General features: G+C 37.3%; 1 non-coding gene and 1 pseudogene across 1 annotated transcript; one reads left to right on the forward strand and one right to left on the reverse strand.

Moving 5' to 3' along the window:
- LOC134807037 (NADH-ubiquinone oxidoreductase chain 5-like) lies at window positions 1-20,087 on the reverse strand (annotated as a pseudogene).
- A 3,837-nt stretch (window positions 20,088-23,924) lies between these two features.
- Window positions 23,925-24,052, forward strand: LOC112204681 (small nucleolar RNA SNORA40). Its single transcript, XR_002938350.1, has one exon. It is a non-coding gene; the product is annotated as a small nucleolar RNA SNORA40 (small nucleolar RNA).
- The last annotated feature ends 228 nt before the right edge of the window (window positions 24,053-24,280 follow it).

The raw sequence follows: 24,280 nt of genomic DNA on the forward strand, positions 1-24,280 counted from the left end.
TTAGTTTGCTCTTGTTTTTCCATTTCCTCTAAATGTGGTGTTAGGGGGGCATGTGGCCGGGCAGTACTGTGAGTGCACCGTCTTCTGCTCCCTGTCCCCCTGAAAAATAAAAATTAAAAATTAAATGTGATGCTAGCTTGTTAACTTGAGATCTAACTTTTTGATGTGCATGTATAGTACTATAAACTTTCCTTTTAAGATGACTTTAACTGTGTCCCATGTATTCTGTATCTTTGTTTTCATTAGTTTCAAGGAATTTCTTGGTTTCTGCCTTAATTTCATTCATTGTTTACACAGAAGTCATTCAGAAGCAGGTTGTTTAATTTCCACATAATTTTATGGTTTTGAGCAATCTACTTAGTATTGATTTTTATTTTTATTGTGCTATGGTCTCAGAGTGTAGTTGGTATGATTTGGCTTTCTTCAGTTTGCTGAGAATTGTTTTATGGCCAATTGTGTAGTCAATTCTAGAGTATGTGCCATATGCAGAAGAGAAGAATGTGTATTTTGTTGTTTTGGGGTGAAGAGTTTTGTAGATGTCCGTTAGGTCTATTTGGCCAAGTGTTGACTCCAGGTCCCAAATATCTTTGTTAGTTTTCTGCCTTGATGATCTGTCTAATACTTGGCACTTTTGTCTAACACAGTGACATGTTGAAGTCTCTCACTATTATTGTGTGGTTATCTAAGTCTCTTCATAGGTCTCTAAGAACTTGTTTTATGAATCTGGGTGCTCCTGTGTTGGGTGCATATATATTTATTTTCTTATATATATGTTTTATTTTTAAATCTTGTGAGTACATAGTAGGCATATATATTTATGGGGTACATGAGTTATTTTGGTACAGGCATGCAACGCATAATAATCACATCATGGAAAATTGGGTATCCAACCCCTCAAACATCTATCCTTTGTATTACAAATAATCCAATTATACCTCTTAGTTATTTTTAAATGTATGATTAAATTATTATTGACTATAGTCTCCCTGTTATACTATTAAGTATTAGGTCTTATTCATTCTTTCTATTTTTTGTACCGATTAGCCATCCCCACATTTCTGTCACCCTGTTCCCCACCCTTCCCAGCCTCTATTAACCATCTTTCTACTCTCTATCTCCATGAATTCAATTGTTTTAATTTTTAGCTCACCACGAATAAGTGATAACATGTGCAGTTTGTCTTTGTGTGTCTGGCTTATTTCACTTAACACAATTACCTTCAGTTTCATCCATCCATGTTGTTGCAAATGACAGAATCTCATTTTTTAGGGCTAAATAGTACTCCATTGTATATACATACCACATTTTCTTTATCCATTCATCTGTTCATGGACACTTGGGTTGCTTCCAAATCTTGACTATTGTGAGTAGTGCCACAATAAACATGGGAGTGCACATATCATTTTGATGTACTGATTTCTTTTGCTTTGGGTGTCATACTTAGGAGTACAATGGCTGAATCATAAAGAACCTCTATTTTTAGGTTTTTTCATGAACCTCCAAATTGTTCTACATAGTGTTTATACTAATTTACATTCTCCCCAACAATGTTCAAGAGTTCCCTTTTCTCCACATCCTTGCCAGCATTTACTATTTCCAGACTTTTGGATAAAAGCCATTTTAACTGTGATGAGGTGATTTCTCAATGTAGTTTTCAATTGCATTTCTCTGATGATCAGTGATGGTGAGCACTTTTTCATAGGCCTGTTTGTCATTTGTATATCTTCTTTTGAGAAATGTCTATTCAAACTTTTTTCCTATTTTTAAATCAAATTATTAGATATTTTCCATTAATTTCCTCCTCTTGTCTAATTGCTCTAGCTAGACATTCAGTACTATGTTAAATAACAGTGGTGAAAGTGGACATCCTTTTTGTGTTCCAGATCTAAGATGAAACTAAGATGAAAAACTTTTAGTTTTTCCCCATTCAGTACCATATTATCTGTGGGTCTGTCATACATTGCTTTTACTTTGCTAAGGTATGTTCCTCCTATACCCAGTTTTAGGGATAGTTAAGTATTCTTATTGAATTGAATCCTTTACCATATGTAATATTGTTCTTGATCTTTTTTGATTGTTGTTGGTTTAAAGTCTGTTTTGTTTAAAATTAGAAGAGCAACTCCTGCTTTTCTATTGTTGTTTTCCATTTGCTTGGTGGATTTTTCTTCATCCTTTACTTTGAGCCTATAGGTGTAATTGCACATGAGATGGGTCTCTTGAAGACAGCATACATTTAGCTCTTGCTTCTTTATCCAGCTTGCCATTCTATGCCTTTTAATTGGAGCATTTAGCTTATGTACATTCAAGGTTAATATTGATATGTGTGGATTTGATCCTGTCATCATGTTGTTAGCTGGTTATTATTCAGACTTTATTATGTATCTGCTTTACAGTGTCAATGGTCTATGTAGTTAAGTGTGTTTTTGTTGTGGCCAGTAACAGTCTTTTGTTTTCGTATTGAGCACTTCCTTAAGGATCTCTTATTGTTCCACCATAAAGACACATGCATTTGTATGTTCATCACAGCACTATTCACAACAGCAAAGACAAGGAATCAACCTAATGCCCATCAGTGGTACACTGGATTAAGAAAATGCAGTCATATACACCATGGAATACTATGTACCCATGGAAAAGCATGAGATCATGTTTTTGCAGCAGCATGCGTGGAACTGGAGGCCATTATCCCAAATCAACAGAAAACCAAATAATACATGTTCTCACTTATAAGTGGAAGCTAAACATTGAGTACACATGAACACAAAGAAAGGAACATTAGATACTGGGGCCTACTTGAGGGTAACAGGTGGGAGGAGAGAAAGGATCTAAAAACTATCAGGTACTGTGCTTATTACTTGAGTGACAACATAATCAGTACTCCAAACCCCTGTGACATGAAATTTACCTAGATGACAAACCTGAACATGTAACCCTGAAACTAAAATAAATTAAAAAACAAAACTCCATAAGCATTAGCAAGTATCCATTGCAATACTTTAGAAAAATCTAATAATTTATTGGGGAGGCAGGGTATCTTCTCTTAACTATAGCTCTGACCTGACTTATGAGCAATTGCACCATATCAAATGTGATGGTTAATTGTATGTGTCAACTTAGCTAGGCTATAGTACTGATATATTTGGCCAGACACCACCAGTCTAGATATTGCTGTGAAGATGTTTTTTAGTACAATAAACAGTTAAATCAGTAGACATGGAGTAACGCAGATTACCTTCCATAATGTGGTAGGCATCATCAAATCAGCTGAAGGCTGTAAAAGTAAAAAGACTGAGGTCCCCAGAGGAAGAGGAAATTCTGCCTCCAGACTCAAGCTGCAACATCAGCTCTTTCCTAGGTCTTTAGCCTGCTGACTTGCCCTGAAGATCTCAGACTTAGACTTGCTAACTTTTTGCACTGAGTCACGACACATGAGCCGATTCATTAAGGTAAATATTAAAGTAAAGCTCTCTCTCTCTGTCTCTGTCTGTGTGTGTGTGTGTGTGTGTGTGTGTGTGTGTGTGTGTATGTGCTTTTTTTGGTGTTTATGTTGCTTAAGGATCTCTGTGCTTCTTAAATCTGTGACTTAATATGTTTCACCAGTTTCAAAAAATTCTCTCTTCACATATTTCTTTTAGCCATAAAATATCTGTTAAAGGGCTAAAAGAAATTAATTTGTTTTTTAAGACTGAGTCTCACTCTGTTGCCTAGGCTGGAGTGCAGTGGCATGATCTTGGCTCACTGCAAGCTCTGCCTCCCAGGTTCACGCCATTCTCCTGCCTCAGCCTCCTGAGTAGCTGGGACTACAGGCGCCCACCACCACACCCGGCTAATTTTTTTTCATATTTTTAATAGAGATGGATGTTAGCCAGGATGGTCTCGATCTCCTGACCTTGTGATCCACCTGCCTCGGCCTCCCAAAATGCTGGGATTACAGGTGTGAGCCACTGTGCCCAACCAAGAAATTAAATTTTAAACACATTCTCATCCCAAACACACACAGAAATACTAGTAACAAGCTGTAGAAATGATCCCTGAAAATATATTCTTGAAATACTAAGAGTTCTTCAGAGATATATGTCTAGGTGGGGGGAAGGGAATGCACGAAGGATGAAGGAATAAATTAAGGGTGAATATATGGGAAAATCTAAATAAATATTGTCTGTATGAGAAAATTATGTCCCATATTATTTTAAAAACAGAGTGAATACAAATGTATGATAACAATACCACAAAATTTCTGAAAGAGCAAATACGAATAAGGAGTTATTAGGTTATTTTTTACTGTTTGGGAGGTACTTAAATGTTGACTTACTGCAAGTCTCATTAGTCAAGAATATAAATTGTAATGCCTAAGGAAACCACTGAAATGATAACAAGAGAATGCATAAGGACCAAGCTAGCAGAGGAAAAGTTCAGAAAACTCGTTAAGTACTAAATCTGAAAGAAGGTCATGAAAGAGAGGAAAAGGAACACAGAAAAGGTAGTCAATAGAAAACCATAGTAAAGAGTTCATTTAAATCCATTGCAGAAAACAAAATGAAGGCAAAAGATGTATCAGGCAAAAGGTAACTTAAAAGAAAGCTGGTGTGGCTATACTAATATGGTACAAAGTATACCTGAAAGAATAAACATTAGTATTGACAAAGAGGACTTTTATGAGGCTAAAACAATAAACTAAAAGAAGATGTATAATTCTACATTTGCATGCTCCTAATAATACAGTCTCAAAATATGTAAACACATAACTTTCAGAAATAAAATCAGAGGCAAATATGCAGTCACAGTTGGAGATTTTCACACACTTCACTCAGTAATTGATAAAATATTTTGATGTGGATAGAACTTGCATATGCTCTTGGCTGGAGACTAAACTGGACCACTCACTGTAAAAGACTCTGACATTGTTCCTTGAAGTTGAATATACACATAGCCTATGGCCAGAGAATTTCACTCCCAAGGTATAGTCAATAGAATATCAAGAAATATTTACAAATGTTTATAGAAGCTATAGTTGTAAAAGCAGACTGTAAATAACTGAAATGATCATATATAGTAGAATTAGGAAATGGATTTGGATTTCATAATGATGATGATGGATTATCATCAGCAGGAAGAATGAATGAACTAATATTATGTGCAATAATCTAAATGAATCTTATAATGACAGGTGAAATAAGTCAATTACAAATAATTCAAACCACATCATTCTATGAATAGAAAATTTTTTAAAAATCAATAGTCTTTTTTTTTTTTTTTTTTGAGATGGAGTCTCACTCTGTCCCCCAGGCTGGATTGCAATGGTGTGATCTCAGCTCACTGCTGCAACCTCCATCTCCTGGGTTCAAGCAATTCCCCTGCCTCAGCCTCCCAAGTAGCTGGGACTACAGGCACGCACCACCATGCCCGGCTAATTTTTTGTATTTTAGTAGAGACGGGTTTTCACTATGTTAGTCAGGCTGGTCTCTAACTCCTGACCTTGTGATCCACCCGCCTTGGGCTTCCAAAGTGCTGGGATTACAGGCGTGAACCACCACACCCAGCCAACAATAGTCTTATAAGTCAAAGTGTCGCTATATTTGGAAAGAGGCCATAGTCACTGGAAGAGAACACAAGTGAAGTTCTTGAGATTTAAATAAAGTTCGATTTTCATGAGACATGTATAGTGGCTTCATGGGTAATTTATCTTTGTGATAATTCATTAAACTGGACACTTAAGAGTTGCACACTTAATTTTATCCAAAATCTATTTTCAAGTTAAAGCACGTAATAGCATTGTGCAAAAAACAACTTTCCTTATGAATTTAATCCTGTTCTATTAAATCATCATTTTAAAGTTCTACTCCTGAAGACAGGCTTGGTGTACCCTCTTAGGGCATTCAGCAATATTCTCTAGTGAAGTCAAACTGAAGACACGCTGATAAAACATCTTAGAAATTACATGGATTCCTTCCTGAATGCCATAACATCCGTTTTGCTTACACTTGTATTTTATGCAGCATGTGTTAGCACTTATGATGTTGTCCGAGTATATATTTGGGTGTCCAAAATAGATTATTTGGTACCTTTGCAGGATTTCAACCTTTTGTCTACATGTCATGACCTAAAGTCAACAGTGAGGAAATATTACTTTCCTGCTTTTATAAATAAAATCTTATTGTAAATCCTCTTAAAAAAAAAAAACAATGTGAGCATTTTTCGGTTTCCCCTGCCACTCACTACCAGTAGCTAAGAAATCTGTTCTTCTTCCCTTCTGGATGTTTTTCTCTTATTAGCTTTTTCCTGTGGTTCCATCTTATTAGATGCCTAGACATGCATGCTTCTTTTCCTCTCCTGCATCCTTAATGCAGGATGTGCACATGCATGGAGGAACACAGGAGCCATGTGCTGTGGGGAGGGCAGAATCTCTCCTACAGTGGAGATTCAAGCATCCAGGAGTTTCCTTTTGGCTCTTGCCAAAAAGTTTTTTATTTATTTATTTTTTTTTGAGACAGAGTCTTGGTCTATCGCCCAGGCTGGAGTCCAGTGGCATGATCTTGGCTCACTGCAACCTCCGCCTCCCAGGTTCAAGCAATTCTCCTGCCTCAGCCTCCCAAGTAGCTGGGATTACGGGCATGTGCCACCACACCTAGCTAATTTTTGTATTTTTAGGAGAGACAAGATTTCACCATGTTGACCAGGCTGGTCTTGAACTCCTGACCTCAGGTGATCCGCCTGCCTCAGCCTAACAAAGTGCTAGGATTATAGGCGTGAGCCACAGTGCCCGTCACCTATTTTCTTACTATTACAGAAATAACTGGTTTCTGCTTTTTTTTTTTTTTTTTTTTTGATGGAGTCTCATTTTGTCACCGAGGCTGGTGCAATCTCAGCTCACTGTAAGCTCCGCCTCCCAGGTTCATGCCATTCTCCTGCCTCAGCCTCCCAAGTAGCTGGGACTACAGGCACCCGCCACCACGCCTGGCTAATTTTTTGTATTTTTAGTGGAGACAGGGTTTTACCATGTTAGCCAGGATGGTCTCGATCTCCTGACCTCATGATCCACCCACCTCAGCCTCCCAAAGTGCTGGGATTACAGGCGTGAGCCACCATGTCAAGCCCAGTTTCTGCTTTTATGGAAGGAACCACTCTTATTTAAAACTACAATTTTTGTATTTGTGTTAGGTTTTTGTCTGGTTTGTGTTGGACAAAAAGATTGTCCCACGTGTGTGTTTTATGGTTTCACAGACTTTATTCATCTTCGTGGACAAAGGCAGGTAAAACACATGTTTTTCATTTTATTTTTTCTCTGTAAAACTGTACTTTCAATAAATGACTGATTCTTAAATAGATGATAATACTTTTTCTAGTGCAGAAATAAAGTCCATGCAATTTTTATAAAACTTGGACCATACTTTTCAAAGTTCTCCTCGAGTTATGCATAGAAATGAGTATATGATCCAAAATGTAGATGCTTTCTAGAGCAAAGTGAAGGGAAGAGGGAAAGAACGAGAGAGAGTTCTGGGAATAGCCATGCTTTCAGTCCCTTCCCAGGGAGGTAAATATATTTAAGACATATATTTTAAGAAATTGCTTATATAATCTGTCCTTATAATTTGGTGTATTCCTTTGAGTTAATATTTTTATTTGAGAAATGCAGTGCATGCACATTTTAGGTAAATGAAGAAAAGGCTTTCAATGAGGTCATACAGATTGTGATGTCCCTACTTAGACATGCAAATCAACATAAGGAGATTCACTGAACAGGCACAAGTTTCCCAGCAGGGGAGCCAAGAGTATTTTGGAAACAATGCATGACACAGAAGAAGAGGAGCCAAAGCTGTCTTATATATAGGGAGTAGCCCTTTTGTTTTGGCCTCCACTTCTGTTAGTCCTTAAAATCCCTCCCAGGTTAAAAATGGCTTTTCCAAATGAGTATGTCTCAACACAAACTTAGGATATTGAAGTCCCACTTATAAACAGCAAACTCTTCAACATAGAAAGAAAACAAAAAAAGGTAACAACAGACTACTATCCTCAGTGAATTCCTGGGCATTTTGTTCCCAAAGCAATCAAATCTGCATTTATATTTAAAGAGAGCTCATAAGAGTGCCCCATCTTGAATACCTGAATTGAGCTCCTGACCCTGTTCCCAGGATTTGATCTGTGAGACCTGAATCTTTAGAACATGTATCAGGTATACTCTTGGTGTAATAAAATGTGCCCCGGGGTCCTTTTTCTGACCTTTCTCCCCCTCTTTCTTCTCACTTTTACTTTCCCTTCAGTGCCTTAGCGAGGGCTACACAAAATTCAAAGTGTGTGCTTGGCCTGCTTGAGAATTTATAGACAAAGCTGAGCTATGGAAAAAGCGTCAGAAGCAGGACTTACAATTAAATAAGAAAACAAAGTCCTTGTTCTCTCCCTCCTCTTCCTTGCTGAAAACAAAAGACCAAGTCTACTGGAAAACATCAGTGCAATTCAAAAGCAGGTGTATTTCCACATGCAGAGCAGCTTGTGGGCTAGAAGCAGATGCCAGTGGTTACATAGTAGCAAGGGTTTTAGACTACACTCTCAGGGAAATGTTCCAACCCATCCAAGGTGACCTCTTGCGCGCACGCGCGCACACACACACACACACACACACACACACACACACACGGTAGAAGCTAACACTTGGCACTCTATCTTTTTCTTTGTTTGTTTACGGCCTAACATACCCCAAGGTGTTCCAGATACTCATGCTGCTACCAGGTAACCAGGCCACCACACTGCCATCTCTGTTTTAGCTCCACCCTAACTTAACAGTGCTTTTGTGTTCCAGAATTTCCCCTACCTCCTTCCACTCCTGCATCTCCAGATTCATTTCTTTCTGTTCCTTTACTTTCTGATCAAACTTATAGAACTGAGGTTATGTTAGTTAATGTAGTTTACATAGCTGGAAAATAGAGAATCTGAGATTAAAATTCAGGCCTTCTTTCTCTTAACCCATCAGGCTTCTTTTTGATCATTTCAATATGATGCTTCACTATAGCCCAATTTTTTGTCACATTCTCTGCTTGACTATAGAAATGCACTCATTCATATATTTGATGTGTACACTGTATCAGACCATAATTTACTTAGGCAATAAGAAAAGTATGATTTTGCTCTATAAATGTTCTACTTCATCTTTTATGGGGTTAACCATTTTCTGTTTTAGCTGGAGAAAAATTGTCAAAATTTGTTTATCTACATCTCATATAATATGGTCTAGACAATTGTTACCTTTACCAAAAACATCAACAACAGGAGCAGAGGACTTGGATTTGAAAAACTGACATAGGTGTTCAGAAAAGCTTGGAAGAAGAAAATTGAGAACAAAAAACTTTTCTTGAACTCAACTCTAGAATTCGTTCACCATTTTTCTTATATATCTTATAGTGTCTTGGGTACACCAGGTTATCATGGCCAGGCCAGCAGGAGAGTTTGTTGAATGAGCTCATGTATAAATAACTGCTCCGTAAGGCTGTGAACATTTATGAGGCTCATTATGTTTCAGTTCTTGTTTAACAGCAAGTCCCTCCCTACTTGGGCAGTGGAATCCCGCTGATTTACTACTTATCAGGAATAAATTACAGTTTAGAACTTGGATTTTTTTTCATGGTTTTCTTTGTGTCAGCATAAATAAACTTAGCTAATAGGGCTATTTCCCATTGCCCATTAAACAGGCTGTGAGTAAAAGACTTCCTGGCTTCTGAGAGAAGGAAGATGAGAGGACTGAGTCATTTTACCTGAAAGTGTTTACAATGTTAAGGGCTTTGGGAAATAGATGTCAAATACTCCAAGTTACAGCATTTCCTAACACTTATTTGAGTTTTTACGTTTTGCTTTCCATCAGCTACATAATCGTATTATTGTAGAAGCCATTAGCACTGGAGACTAAGAAGTCATTCTTGGTGAATTCTGTAGGCAAAGATGACTACATCCCAACACACTGCCAGGGTCATCATAATCGCTACGTACCCTTCTCTTAATGACATCTAGAGTGATGGCTTCACCCACTTTGATGAAAAGTTCAGAATTCTGTAATTACTGAAAGAGAGAGTGGAATGTCATTTCTAGGTCTTCATCCAGAGTAATTTCTTGGCTCCAATGCCCGCATTTCATTTGCAGAAACAGCATTTTGGTATTAGTTAACATTCAAGGAATAGTTTCAAGTTTTACAACTGCAAAAGGGTCATTATTTTTATCAGTGTGCTGGAGGTTATTTTGAGTCTGAATACGGAGGGCCCAATTCAATAAAATCTCAGCCTGACTTTCCCAGCAGGATGCTCAAACCATGGAAATTCAACAGGGGAGCACACATGGGCTTCTACGATACTGAACCAGGGCTGAATTTCCATTTAATCATTCTCAAGAAATCAAAAGACACTTTAGGATTAAATGGCAAACCTTTTAAGTAGGAATTCCTCAGCCAAAATGGCCAATTAGCATTTAAACTGCAGAACTGCATTATGTAAGAGGAAATGAGTAACTGAAAAAAGAAATTATCTTCCTTATTAGTTAAAAAGGTAAACCAGAAACATGGAGTTATCACAAAACAAGCATTCTCTTCTAGAACAGGAGAGATACACAGGACTTTTGTTCCAAAAAGAATTAAAAGGATCCATGTTATTGACCTGTTCTCATGCTTTTAGCTTTAATTGGCAAAATTAGCTCAGGTGAATAATATTGGAAGACACCTCTAATTATATATTTTGTTGCATCACACAAGTGACTCAAAAGCTCCATGTTTATGACTTTAAATTGATTTTTTTAAATAAATTACTTTATGTATTGGAAAGTAATAAGTTATATTTAGAAATAGCCTAGATTCAATTTTTTATATTCATAAAATCTTGGCTTATTTAAAGCTCCTTCCCCATCTTCCAGTGTGCACCTCAGGGGCTTAGAGACTAAACAGAGTAAGAGTTGGCTTAGGAAAAAAACCACATTTCTGCTATGACTGCTCATAAAGGAAAATTTAAAACCTTCCAGAAATGTAGTTGAAAATGGCTCTTAAGCAATTGTTTATTATCTTTCTTCATGTATCATCAATTTTTAGACTCAGCTTTCACCAAGCTCAATAATTATGTAAATTTCAAATGTTGGTTCTCACCAATATTTAGTCATGTTATTGTTGTGCATGTTTGTATACATACTTTAAACAAATGAAAAGGCAAGCAAATTCAATGGTTATTATTGCTGCCGTTGCACTTTGCAATGTTTTTCTTCTTTGTCAGTTCCTCATTATGGTATCCCAGAGGGTTTCATGACATGGACTTTTGTAATATGCCACATGTGGTGAAGACCAGCAGTTCAACACCAGAAGGAATCTGACCAGTGCTCACTGCAGCAGCTCCAGAAGGGATAGGGATTTGCTTAGGGAATAAAGAACATGCACTGCACTCTCCATAGGACATGGGTTTTTTGCATCAATAGTCTGGATGATTACCTAAAAGCATGACGGTAAATAACCGACGCTTTTTCTCACCCACCTCACTCATTGCAAAACCGGCCAAGATCTTTCATCTGTTGAGTGACTTGAGATTTTGCTGTAAGAGTAATCATTTTTGTTTACCAGGATGGTAGTACTGAAACTGACCCAATTGTCCCATAGAATGTTCTTTTTGATAAACATAGAAATTGACCCTTCTGATCTTAAAAAGCTTGAAACATATTTTTTTTATCTGAGTTCCTTCCTCAGGAGACCACCTTCAGGCCTCACAAAAAGTACTGAAGAACTGAAACCAGATCATGGTACGGATGCTGGACCCCTCATTCACCATGAGGGCTTCTTTACCTCTCCCAAGTTCCTGTTTTCTTACACATTGTTACATTTCTTGCCTGCCATATAAACCCCTGATTTTAGTCAGTCAGGGGGATGGATGTGGGACTGAGCTTCCGTCTCCTTGGCTGTGGCACCTGATTAAAGCCTTCTTCCTTGGCAATACTTGGCGTCTCAGTCATTGGCTTTCTGTGCAGTAAGCAGCAGGACCTAGACCGAACCCCTGGTGTTTTAGTAGCAGTGCTACTAAAAAAGACAGGATTGTTTTTTGTTTGCTTTCTGTAAAAAACAACAAAAGCAGAGATATATAGATGTATACCCATTCAAACATTATTTTCTGTTGAAAAGTTAATTCAGACTTCTCATTGACTAATTGAATGATGACAATCATTTAAAATATGGCCTATCATATAATTGTTCATGGAAAAACATTATTAACAGGTTGGCCTATCTTTTTCAAGACTTTTATAAATACTTGTGTATGCATGTACTATATATATATATTTAATAAATCTTGAATTATTCTGTATATGCCATTTTGTAATTTGTACTTATCTATGCATTATCTTTAAACATTTTCTCAGGTTGTTCTTATGGGTTTTAGTGTCCAATCATGTTATATTTTCATCATATATTTGAACAACTTCTATTGTTGAATATTTTGGAGTATTTTACATTTTCTCTTGTTTTAAATAATCCTGTAGCAATTACATTTGTGTAAAAATCTTTGTATACTATTTGATTATTTCTGTACTAGAAGAACGATTGTATGTCATAGAATGAGTATATTTTGAAGTTCAATTATTATTACCATTTTTATTACAGCAGTAATGTAGAGACCCTCTAAAATAACAATTATTAAGATTACACACAACTATTACACTGCTCACTGTGTTTCTAGGCACTGCGCTATTATATCAGACTTAACTTAATCTTCAATAAAACACTGTTGAATAGTTCTTTATATTTTCTCAATATTATTGATGAGGACATTTGGGACTTAGGTTGAACAGCTTGCCCAAAACCAAACAATTGATAAATGGCAGGGCTGCCTTACTCTAGAATTGTGTTTTCAAAAAAGATGATGCAGTTAGAAAATTATAGGACAGTTTTGATTTTCACACAGATTGGGAGAGGATGCATTTTGAGAATAGACGCCAAGGATGTTAAATCTTCTGCAATGAGTGAGAGAGCCCCACACAACTTTAGGGTGTTTCTGGATATTCATGTAACCAATTATCTAATTTTCTGAGCCTAAAACCTAAATCTGTTTTATACATAAATACAAATAACATTTGCAGGGTTTTAATATGCAATAAATTTACTAATGATGCAAAGCTTACTTGAGTGAAGATAGACCTGAATACAAATTTGTTTTGATCAGAACTTTACCAAGAGTTGTTCAACATTTTGGAAAATCAGGTCGCTGCTGACATCACAACTGTAGTATGTGAGCCTCCAATACAACACCCTTACAGTCATCTAAATTTGGAGTGGTCAGGTTCATGGTGACTGTATGCATAGGTGTGAAGGGGATCACTTTATAACATCTTCTAGTCTGGCTCGGTGCAGTAGCTCACACCTGTAATCCCAGCACTTAGGGAGGCAGAGCTGGGGGGATCACTTGAGCCTAGGAGTTCCAGATCTGCCTGGGCAACATAGCAAGACCCTGTTCTCCACAAAAAGAAAAAAAAAACACAGAAAAAATTGGTACATCTTTTAGTGTGGTTGTGCCTGGGCATGAAATCCATATTTTTATCATAAAGTATTTCTCTTTATTCATCTTTGATTTTATATTAGTATAATAATTGCTTAATACTATGTGAGCACTGTGTGTTACATTAGCACTTGATTTTTTCCAGGAGAGTAAAGGAGTGATTCAACCTATTAGTTATAAAAAGGGTATTACATATGATAGGACTGAGGATAGCAAAATGTACATGCCTGGGGTACAGAGTAAGGGGTACATTTATATGTTAAATATAGACACACATAGAGGAACTCACAGCTGCACACACAGCCTGAACTCTGACACAACATGTCTGTGCTTTTCAAATTGTCATTCTCAATCTTTTAGAGAGCCATGACATCAATGCATAGGTTGAGACCAGAATTTTTTAATGACATAAAGTAGAACAAATTAGAATGGAATGAAATGGAGTAGGGTGGAGTAGAGTGCAGTGGAATGGATGGAATAAGAGGAGATGGGATGAAATAGAATAGAATGGAAGAGAATTCAGTATCAGTTTTGTCTGTTTTATATACCTGTGCTTATAAGGACATATTGTAAAATGCATCTCTTACTTTGGGCCAAAAAGGTGAAAGCCATTGAGCTACACTACCATACTTTATACAGAAAACAAGTAACATTTTCAGGGGTTAATCATTTTTCTGTACCTGAGTGTCGAATTTGGTTTTGATAGTGATTGATGGGAGAGGAAGAAACCCAAAGATACCAGTGATTACTACACATCTTGAGTCCTCTCTTTCACAGTTTGCCTGAATGAATGGAAGTGATGGTGCTGGCACAAAGCCAATTCCTTGTCTGAATGTTTGTGTTCCCCAAAAATTTGTATGTTTAAATCTAATCACCAAGGTGATGATATTAGAAGGTGGGGCCTTCTGGGTTGATTAGGCCATGAGGACGCCATCCCATGAATGGGATTTATGCCCTTGTAAAGGAGGCCCCAGAGAGCTGCCTTGCCTCTTCCAGCATGTGAGGGCACATGGAAAGCACCATCTATGAGGGAAGGGTCCTCACCAGACACCAAATCTGCTGATGCCTTGATCTTGGACTTCCCAGCCTCCAGAACCGTTGCAATGTTTATATATTACCCAGTCTAAGGTATTTTGTTACCACAGCCTGAATAAAGACAATTCCTCATCCTCTTTCATTATGACTGACACTGAATGTGCTTGCCTATGCTACAGCTACTGGAGATTTTGCTGTTTGCTTTGTGTCACTATTTGGTCTTACAGTTATGAAATGGATAGAAATTACTCTCCCACATCTTTGCCTCCCTCTGCTTTTTTCTTCTCCCTTCCCTTCGTTGCATTTGGTTCAGAGAGGCTGTGTCCTCATGACTCCATTTCATCCTGGCTTCCCAGACTCCTCACTTCAGGGATCTATAAGGTGATGCTTTCCCCCCGCCACCCCCACTGTTTCTTTGAAACTTACCTGATCTCCATGTCATGACTCTGTGGCCTGACAGATGACCACGAAGTTATTTTTCAAGACACTGATTCAGACTAAAATGGTAATGGATGTGTATGTGACACCTTCTAGGAGGTATTTTTATTTCTAATGGAAGCAGAGTATTAATGAAAACGAATGGAAGTAGCATAGGAGGCATATTTGGCTGGGGTGGAAGTGAGTTGTGGAAATTTCGACAGTTTCTTTCTTATAAGGAAACCAGGAGAACCTCTGCCTAAACATACAACTGGTCTTCATTAAACTCCAGACACTCTTTCAGTCTGTTTCAAGCATGACACAAATTAAACCATTACTATATTTTTTAAAAATATTATTTAAACAGTTTATTACTGAAGGCAAATTCAGAAATAGACCCAAGAAATTTTATTTATGTTGTCAACACTCTACTGGGCAATTATAACTTGAAAACTTACATCATTATTTAGCCCTACTCTTTCTTTGCTATTTTGGTCCAACATGTGCTGAGTTTTTCTGATTTACACCCAGAATGTTTTGTTCCTTGATTTGATCCCTCCTTTCTTTTCCTACAGCAGCTGTATTCATTTTATCTAGATGGAATATTTCAAGAGCCTCACAATTTCTTCTCTTTCTCTTATTCATTCACTTTGTCATTTGTATTATACCTTCAAAACCATAGTTCTGATCATTTCACTCACTTGTGCAAAATCACTTGTGTCCCTCAATTACCTATAGAATAAAATCCAATCTTTTTCCCTTTGAATTCCTCAACCATCTGGCTTTATCATTCCTTTTACTCATTAGCTAAAAGAAATTAATTGTTGCTCATTGAATATCCCACATACTTCTGTAATTATACCTTTGCTTACTCTTATACATAAATCTTACTGGAATTTCCTTCCCACAATGTCTGTGGTCCAGAATCCCTTATAATTTTTAAGGGCCAGAAGAAATATCACGTTTTCTAAGATATCCACAATACTTGCTTCACAGAATGAACACAATCTTTTTTTCCTGTCATAACTATTCTAACACATTGTGTGTTAAATTCTTGACAACTTTTTTCCCTTTTTACTGTTTTTACTTAAGAACAACTTTATATATAGTAAAATGCACAATTCTCAATAGTATAGTTTAATGTGTGCTAAGAAATGCATACCCCTGAAATAGAGATACAGAGTATGTGCATTATCCCAGAAAATTCCCTATGGCCCTTGGACAGTCAGTCCCCACTACTACTCCTTGCCGAATGCAACTAGTGTTCTGATGTCTTTGACTACAGATTATTTTTACTATTTCTACGACTTCATATAAAAGGAATCATTCAGTATAATAGTGTCTTCTTTAATATTGTAGTTTCTTTCACTTAAACTATATTTGAGAGTAAACCATATTTTATCACCTATCAATTGTTGATTATTTTTAATGCTTAGTTGTATTCCATTGGATGAGTACAACATAACTTGTTCATTCATGGATGAAAATTTATTATTGTCAGTTTTTTGGCTACTAGAAGAAAGCTACTATGAACAATCTTTATGCACACCCATTTTCATTTATCATGGATAAATACTGCCATATTTTCCAAAGTGTTTAAAACCTTTTATACTCTAATGAATAAGGTATGAGAGATTCAGCTGCCTACCTCTTCAATAGTTGGTGTCAGTCCTTTTTTTTTTTTTTTTTTTGAGATGGAGTTTCATTCTTGTTGCCCAGGCTGGAGTGCAATGGCACAATCTTGGCTCACCGCAACCTCTGCCACCCAGGTTCAAGCGATTCTCCTGCCTCAGCCTCCCGAGTAGCTGGCATTACAGGTATGCATCACCACACCTGGCTAATTTTGTATTTTTAGTAGAGATGGGGTTTCTCCATGTTGGTCAGGCTGGTCTCAAACTCGTGATCTCAGGTGATCTGCCCACCTTGGTCTCCCAAAGTGCTGGGATTATAGGTGTGAGCCACCACACCCAGCCTGGTGTCAGTCCTTTTAACTTTAGCTGTCTGGTGGGAAGGTAAGTTACTGGAGAATGGTGTGAACCTGGGAGGCGGAGCTTGCAGTGAGCGGAGATCGCCCACTGCACTCCAGCCTGAGCAACAGAGCAAGACTCCATTTCAAAAAAAAAAAAAATGTGATTTTTGATTTTCAAAAATCAAAAATATTTGGGGGATTCTACAAATATCTTTCTGCTTTTAATTTCTACTTTACTTCTGCTATGTTTGGAAAATACACTCTGTGTCATGTCAGTAGTCTTAAATTAATGAGACTTATGTCTCATCATATGGTGCATCTTTGTAAATATTCCATGTGTACCTGAAGAGCATGTATATTCTGCTGCTCGTTGATGAACGGTTGTATTAGGTCAAGTGTACTGAGGGTGTTGATCAGATCTTCTATATCCTCACTATTTTTTGTTTTACTTTTGGTTAGTTTCTATTAATAATTGAAACAGAAGAGTTAATATCTTCAATTATAATTGCAGATTTGTCTATTTCTCCTTTAATTATCTCAGTTTTTGTTTTATGTATCTTGAGTTTCTTTTATAAGGTGAGCATATATGTCTCCTTGAAAAGTTGAACTTTTTTTTTTTTTTTTTTTTTTTTTTGAGACGGAATCTCACCCTGTCGCCCAGGCTGGAGTGCAATGGTGCGAGCTCGGCTCACTGCAAGCTCTGCCTCCCGGGTTCACGCCATTCTCCTGCCTCAGCCTCCAGAGTAGCTGAGACTACAGGCGCCTGCCACCATGCCCAGCTAATTTTTTCGTATTTTTATTAGAGACGGGGTTTCACCGTGTTAGCCAGGATGGTCTTGATCTCCTGACCTCGTGATACGCCCAACTCCATCTCCCAAAGTGCTGGGATTATAGACGTGAGCCACCACACCCGGCCAAAGAATTGAACTTTTTATCATTATGAAATGTCCTTCATTATCTCAGTTAATACTCCATGCCTTGAAACATACACTTTCTACCCACTCCAGCTGTTTTATGATTAACATTTGCATGGTTTATCTTTTCCCATCATTGTACTTTTAACCTAGTTGTTTTCTTATATGTAAAATAAATCTCCTGTTAAAAGCATATAGTGAATCTTGTGTGTGTGTTTTCTAGACAGACAATTTGTACTTTAAATTGTGGAGTGTTTCATCCGTTTGCATTTAAAGTAATTATTGATGTAATTGGGTTTACATCCTGTCATTTCTCCCACTATTTGGCCCATCTATTCTTTGTTTCCCTTTGCTTCTTGTCCTCACCTCTTTTGGATTAATAAGTGGTGTGTGTGTGTGTGCATGTGTGTGTGTGTGTATTCTGTTTTATCTTGATTATTGTCTCATTAACAATACACTTTTGTTTTAGTTTTAGAGGTGGGTCTATGGTTTGCAGCATGCAAACGGAGACCATATCACAGTCTCTGTCGAAAAGGCAATATTACATACCACTTCACATATTAGATGAGAGATGTGTAACAACATACTTTCACTGCTCCCTCATCCTTTATTCCACTGTTGTTGTATATTTTATTTTGTATATACCTTACGGTGGGTTGTACGGTGAATTGTGATTGGGTAAAATCCTTCTATATTAGAGAAGTTGAATATTTGTAATGAGTATTTTATTTTAAGAGTATTAGTTATAAAACTAAGTTCTATTGACAGTAAGAGTCCTAGGATGGCTACCCTTAGGGCTGTAAGTTTTAGATCAAGTGATATTGTTGTTTGGGGAGATGAAGTAGGGATAATGCTATCGATGATGAGAAATCCAGTGAATATACTGCCGATTATAAGGCATTTAATTGGATTTATTAGGGAAGGGTTATTTTCGTTAATGTTGATTAGGGTTGGGATGCAGGGTTGTCCTATTAGGGCGAAGGAAATAATTTGGATACTATAGAAACTTATTAGAGAAGTGGCAATGAGAGTAATAGAGAGGGTTCAGGCATTAGTATATGAAGTGTTTGTGCTTTTGATGATGAGATATTTAGAGTAAAAGCCTGTGAGGAAGGGCATACCTGTAAGTGCTAGGCTGTCAATAATAAGGGAGGAGGAAGTAAGGGGTAAAGTCTTAAATAGTCCTCCTGTTTTTCGGACGTCTTGTTCATTGTTGAGGTTGTGGATGATGGATCCTGAACGTGTAAATAATATAGCTTTGAAAAAGGCGTGGGTGCAGATGTGTAGGAATGCTAGGTGTGGCTGATTAATGCCAATTGTGACTATTATAAGGCCTAGTTGACTTGAGGTGGAGAATACTATAATTTTTTTATGTCATTTTGTGTTAAAGCACTGATTGCTGTAAATAAGGTGGTGCTAGCTCCTAAACATAGGGTAAGGTTTTGGATTAACATGTTATTCTCTATTAATGGGTGGAAGCGGATAAGCAGGAAAACTTCTGCCACAGCTCTAGTGCTAGAGTGGAGTAGGTCTGAGAATGGGGTTGGGCCTTCCATGGCGGAAAGAAGTCAGGGGTGGAGACTACGTTGAGCTGATTTTCCTGTTGCTGCTAAGAGAAGGCCAATTAATGGAAGAAAATCGGGGATAGGATTTAGGATAAATATTTTTTGAGGTTCTCATGTATTGGAGGATGAGAGGAATCATGCTATGGCTAAAATGAAGCCAATGTCACCAATGCAATTACATAGGATTGCTTGGAGGGCTGCTGTATTAGCATCTGCTCAGCCATGTCATCAGCCAATTAGTGAAAAAGACAAAATTCCTACACCTTCTCATCTGATAAAAAGTTGAAAAAGGTTGTTGGCAGTAACCAGAATTAATATTGTGGTTAGGAAGATAAGTAAATATTTGAAAAAACTGGCTAATGTTAGGATCTGACTTTATATATAATATTGAGAATTCTATAATAGATCAGGTGACGAATAGTGCTACTGTAATAAATATCATGGAGAAGTAGTCTAGTTTGAAGCTTAATGAGAGTTTAAGGGTTTGAATTGTTATTCAATGTCAGTTTGAGGTGATGGCTTCTAGGTTGGTATACATAAACGTTGTGGGAATGAGGCTAATGGTGAACGTGCACGCGATAGCTATTTTTACATAATATGGCTACAAGTTTTTCTTGCGAGGGTTGATGAAGGTAATAATGATTGGTAAGGTTAAGGAGATTAAGGTTATTATAGTAATGGAAAAATGCATGATTATTACTTTTATTTGGAGTTGCACCAATATTTTTGGTTCCTAAGACCAATGGGTCGCTCTTATACTTTAAAAGTTGAGAAAGCCATGTTGTTAGGCATGGGGGCATGAGTTAGCAGTTCTTGCATAGTTTCTCAGTAAATAAGAAGTTACAGACTTCTATTATCAGATCCACAATCTAATATTTTGACTAAACTATATTAACAGGGTATAAAGCCTATAATTATTTTAGGGTTTAGAGATAAAAGAAGAATAGGTGAAAGATGTATAAATATTAATATATTTTCTCTTGTAAAGGAGGGTTTAATACTGTTAATATAGCATGTACATGTTCCTCGTTGTGTTGTGACAAGTATATAAAGGGAATAAAGGGCTGTGGTTAATATATTAAGTCCTATAAGCATAATGGTAATGTTTGATCAGGAGAATGAAGCTATTATTACAAGGAGTCCTCCTATTAGATTAATGGTGGGGGGTAAGGCAAGATTGGTAAGATTTGCTGTAAGTCATCAAAAGGCTATTAGTGGAAGTAATGGTTGAAGGCGTTAAGAGAGCAGTATAATTCGGCTGTGGACTCACTCGTAATTTGAATTTGCTAAGCAGAATAGTAAGGACAGAGTAAGTCTGTGGGCAATTATGAGGGTAATTGCACCAGTAAAGCTTCAGGGGGTTTGAATAAGGATAGCCATGACAACAAGGTTAAATTTTTTTTTATTTTTAAATGGAGTCTTGCTCTGTTGTCCAGGCTGGAGTGCAATGGTGCTATCTTGGCTGACTGCAACCTCCACCTCCGGAGTTCAAAGGATTCTCCTGCCTCAACCTCCCGAGTAGCTGGGATTACAGGCGCGCACCACCATGCCCGGCTAATTTTTTGTACTTTTAGTAGAGATGGGGTCTCACTATGCTGGCCAGGCTCATCTCAAACTCCTGACCTTGTGATCCGCCCACCTCAGCCTCCTAAAGTGCTGGGATTACAGGCATGAGCCACCACACCTGGCCTTAAGGTTCAATTTTTAAAAACAAGTTTTAAAAAAAGAAAATGTCTTTATTTTTACCAGTGTAGTTCCTACTTCCATGGCTTTTATTTCAAAGTGTAATCCAAATTTCCATCTGACATTTTTCTCCTTTAGTCTGAAGAACCTTATTTGACATTTCTTTCAATGCAAGTTTGTGGTGCTGAATTCTTCTAACTTTAGTTTATTTTAAAATGTCTTTATTTCAACATCATTTTTAAAAAATGTTCACTGGTTATAGAATTCTAGATTGACAATGTTATCTTTTCTTTCAGTATTTTTAAGATAGAATTTCCTTGTCTTCTGGCTTGCATTGCTGTCTTTTTTATAAGAAATACAATACTTTTTATTTATGTTTTCCTTCTATTTGTGGTGTATTATACTTAGTGTTTTGTTGCTTTTTAAGGTTTTCTCAGACCCGGAGCAGTGGTTCATGTCTGTAATCCCAGCACTTTGGGAGGCCAAGGCAGACAGATCACTTGAGGCCAGGAGTTTGAGACCAGCCTGGCCAACATGGTGAAACCCCATCTCTACTAAACACACACACACACACACACACACACACACAATTAACTGGGCATGGTGGCTCATGCCTGTAATCCTATCTACTTGGAAGGCTGAGGCACAAAAATCGCTTGAACTCAGGAGGTGGAGGTTGCAGTGACCCGAGATTGTCCCACTGCACTCAGCCTGGGTAACACAGTGAGACTGTCTTGAACAAAAAAAAAAGAAAAGTTTGCTTTTTATCATTGTTTTTTTCAGAGATATGTCTATGATAGTTATACAAGTTTTTATTGTGTATATGTTCAATCTGCTTGTAATTTATTGAATACTTAGGATCTAAGAGTTGATATTTTCAGCAAATTTGGAAAATTTGGGGCTATTTCTTCAAATACATTTTCTATCCCAATTTCTTTCTCCTTTCTTCCTAGGAGTCCAATTGCATGTATTTGAGAACATTGGATATTGCCCCACTGTCTTTAAAACTGTCATTATTTAATATTTCAGCATTTTTATTCTATGTGCTTTTTGTTATTTTTTAATGTGATTTCCTCAGCTTTTCTGATATTGTTTCCACAGTATCCAATTTACTAACTAGTTAAGTGATTAACTAATTTTAGATATTTTAGGTTTTAAGGTCTGGAATTTCCATGTAAACATTTTGTACAATTACCATTTCTCTATTGAGATTCCCCATCTGTTCACTCATTAAGCTCATTAGTTCCTTTATATCTGTCAGCTAATTCCAACCTCTTTGTCATTTCTGGGTCTATAATTACTGACTTTCAAAAAATTCATTAGTTATTGGTCACTTTTTTATATCTAGTAATTAAAATGAAAATTATGGTGGCTATTGTGAAATATCACTTTATCAAAAGCCAAGATTTTTTTTACGAGTGATTATTTGGTTTTGGTAGACAGTTTACTAAGTTTTTGCTTCATTTTCCAATGGTCTGTAAAAGCTTTGTAAAGGTGGATATAAAGTCAGTCTTGGCTGGGCACTGTGGCTTATTCCTGTAATCCCAGCACTTTGGGAGGCTGAGGCGGGTGGATCACAAGGTCAAGAGATTGGATACAAAAATTAGCTGGGTGTGGTGGCACACTCCTGTAGTCCCAGCTACTCGGGAGGCTGAGGCAGGAGAATCACTTGAACCCAGGAGGCAGAGGTTGCAGTGAGCCAAGATCATGCCACTGCACTTCAGCCTGGGCAACAAGAGCGAGACTCTGTCTAAAAAAAAAGAAAGGAAAAAAAAGTCAGTCTTACAGGTCTAGAGTAGATAGATGCACTTCTACTGCACTCTCGGGTCTCAGATAAATGGCTGGTTTTTCAGTGAGGTCTCTGTGTGCTGCTTGGTATTCCTCCAAGAACTTAAGGAGAAAGCGATGTACATTTCCATGGCTGCTTCTCAGCACCACTTCTTCCTGTACTTTTCCCTTTCCTGTACATGCAGCCTGCCTGGCAGCCTTGAACTCTGATTTCTGACTACCCATTTCATTGAGATCTCTCTTCTCTGCTTGGACAGCACATCTCCACATTATTTCTAGAAAGTGCCTCCAGGCAAAAGGCTGGAGCCATCAGGAAGCTAAATTTATGTGTTTTCATTCTTTCAAGTATCACAGCCCTATAGTGCCTGTGTTTAATTTTTATAGTTGTTTATCGTGGAAAGGTCATTCTGGTTATAATAGTTACTCTGTAAGAGAAATGCAAGTTGCTCTTGACAATATTTTACTTTGCATTGTAGTTATTCTTGTATATGCCTTATCTTTCTTAGCAGACCAGAAGCACCCTGAGGGCAGAGTCCATGCATTCTTTATCTTTGCTTTTTCTCCAGAGCATTCTACACAGCCTATATGCTATTTATTATAATTATTTAATTTGATTAAATATTTAATGAAAAATCTTTAGAATAAATAAATAAAATGAATGAAACAAAACACTTTATGAACTTTTGGAATAATTTCAAAGGCCACAAAATCCATTACACAGACTAGTTTTCTTCGACTCATCAGTTATTTTGTTTTCTGCAGCAATCACAAGAATATCTAAGTTCCTCATACTACATTCTTCCCCTGCTGATTCACAAATTTATTACAATCAGAAAGCATGTGAAAAACTGAGAAATGGGAGAAAACAATCACTGACTGCCATTTGGTAATAGGAGTAATTATTAGGAGTCAATTCGAGCATTGCTTTTAATCTTTTGAGTTGTTTTGCTGGTTGTCATTCTCTATAACTACTAAAAAGTCCAACTAGAATTTGTTTTCTTGGTCACACAGGCAAAGATGATGTTTGGAGTTCAGTGGTCAAGAAAACCCTGATGACTGCACTTCTGTATGTTTTTGTTTAACTTGTGGACAAAGACTTATGGATAGGTGCAAAAAATAAGTCCTCTTTTGCAACCTGGAAATCATTGTTCAGTATGAGTTTTGATACATATAAGAAGGGATATTACGATACCTAAGACAGTTAACTGATGGGAGTATTGATAACCATAGAGGTTGGTTCCAGGCCAGGCTCAGTGGCTCATGCTTGCCATCCCCATATTTTGGGAGACTGAGGTTGGAGGACTGCTTGAAGCCAGGAGTTTAAGGCCAGCTTGGGCAAGAAAGTAACACCTTATCTCCACAAAAAATTAAAAATTAGCTGGGTTTAGGGGCATGTGCCTGTACTTGCAGCTA

Source organism: Pan troglodytes, chromosome 8 (genome assembly GCF_028858775.2).
Source record: "Pan troglodytes isolate AG18354 chromosome 8, NHGRI_mPanTro3-v2.0_pri, whole genome shotgun sequence".
NCBI lineage: Eukaryota > Metazoa > Chordata > Mammalia > Primates > Hominidae > Pan > Pan troglodytes.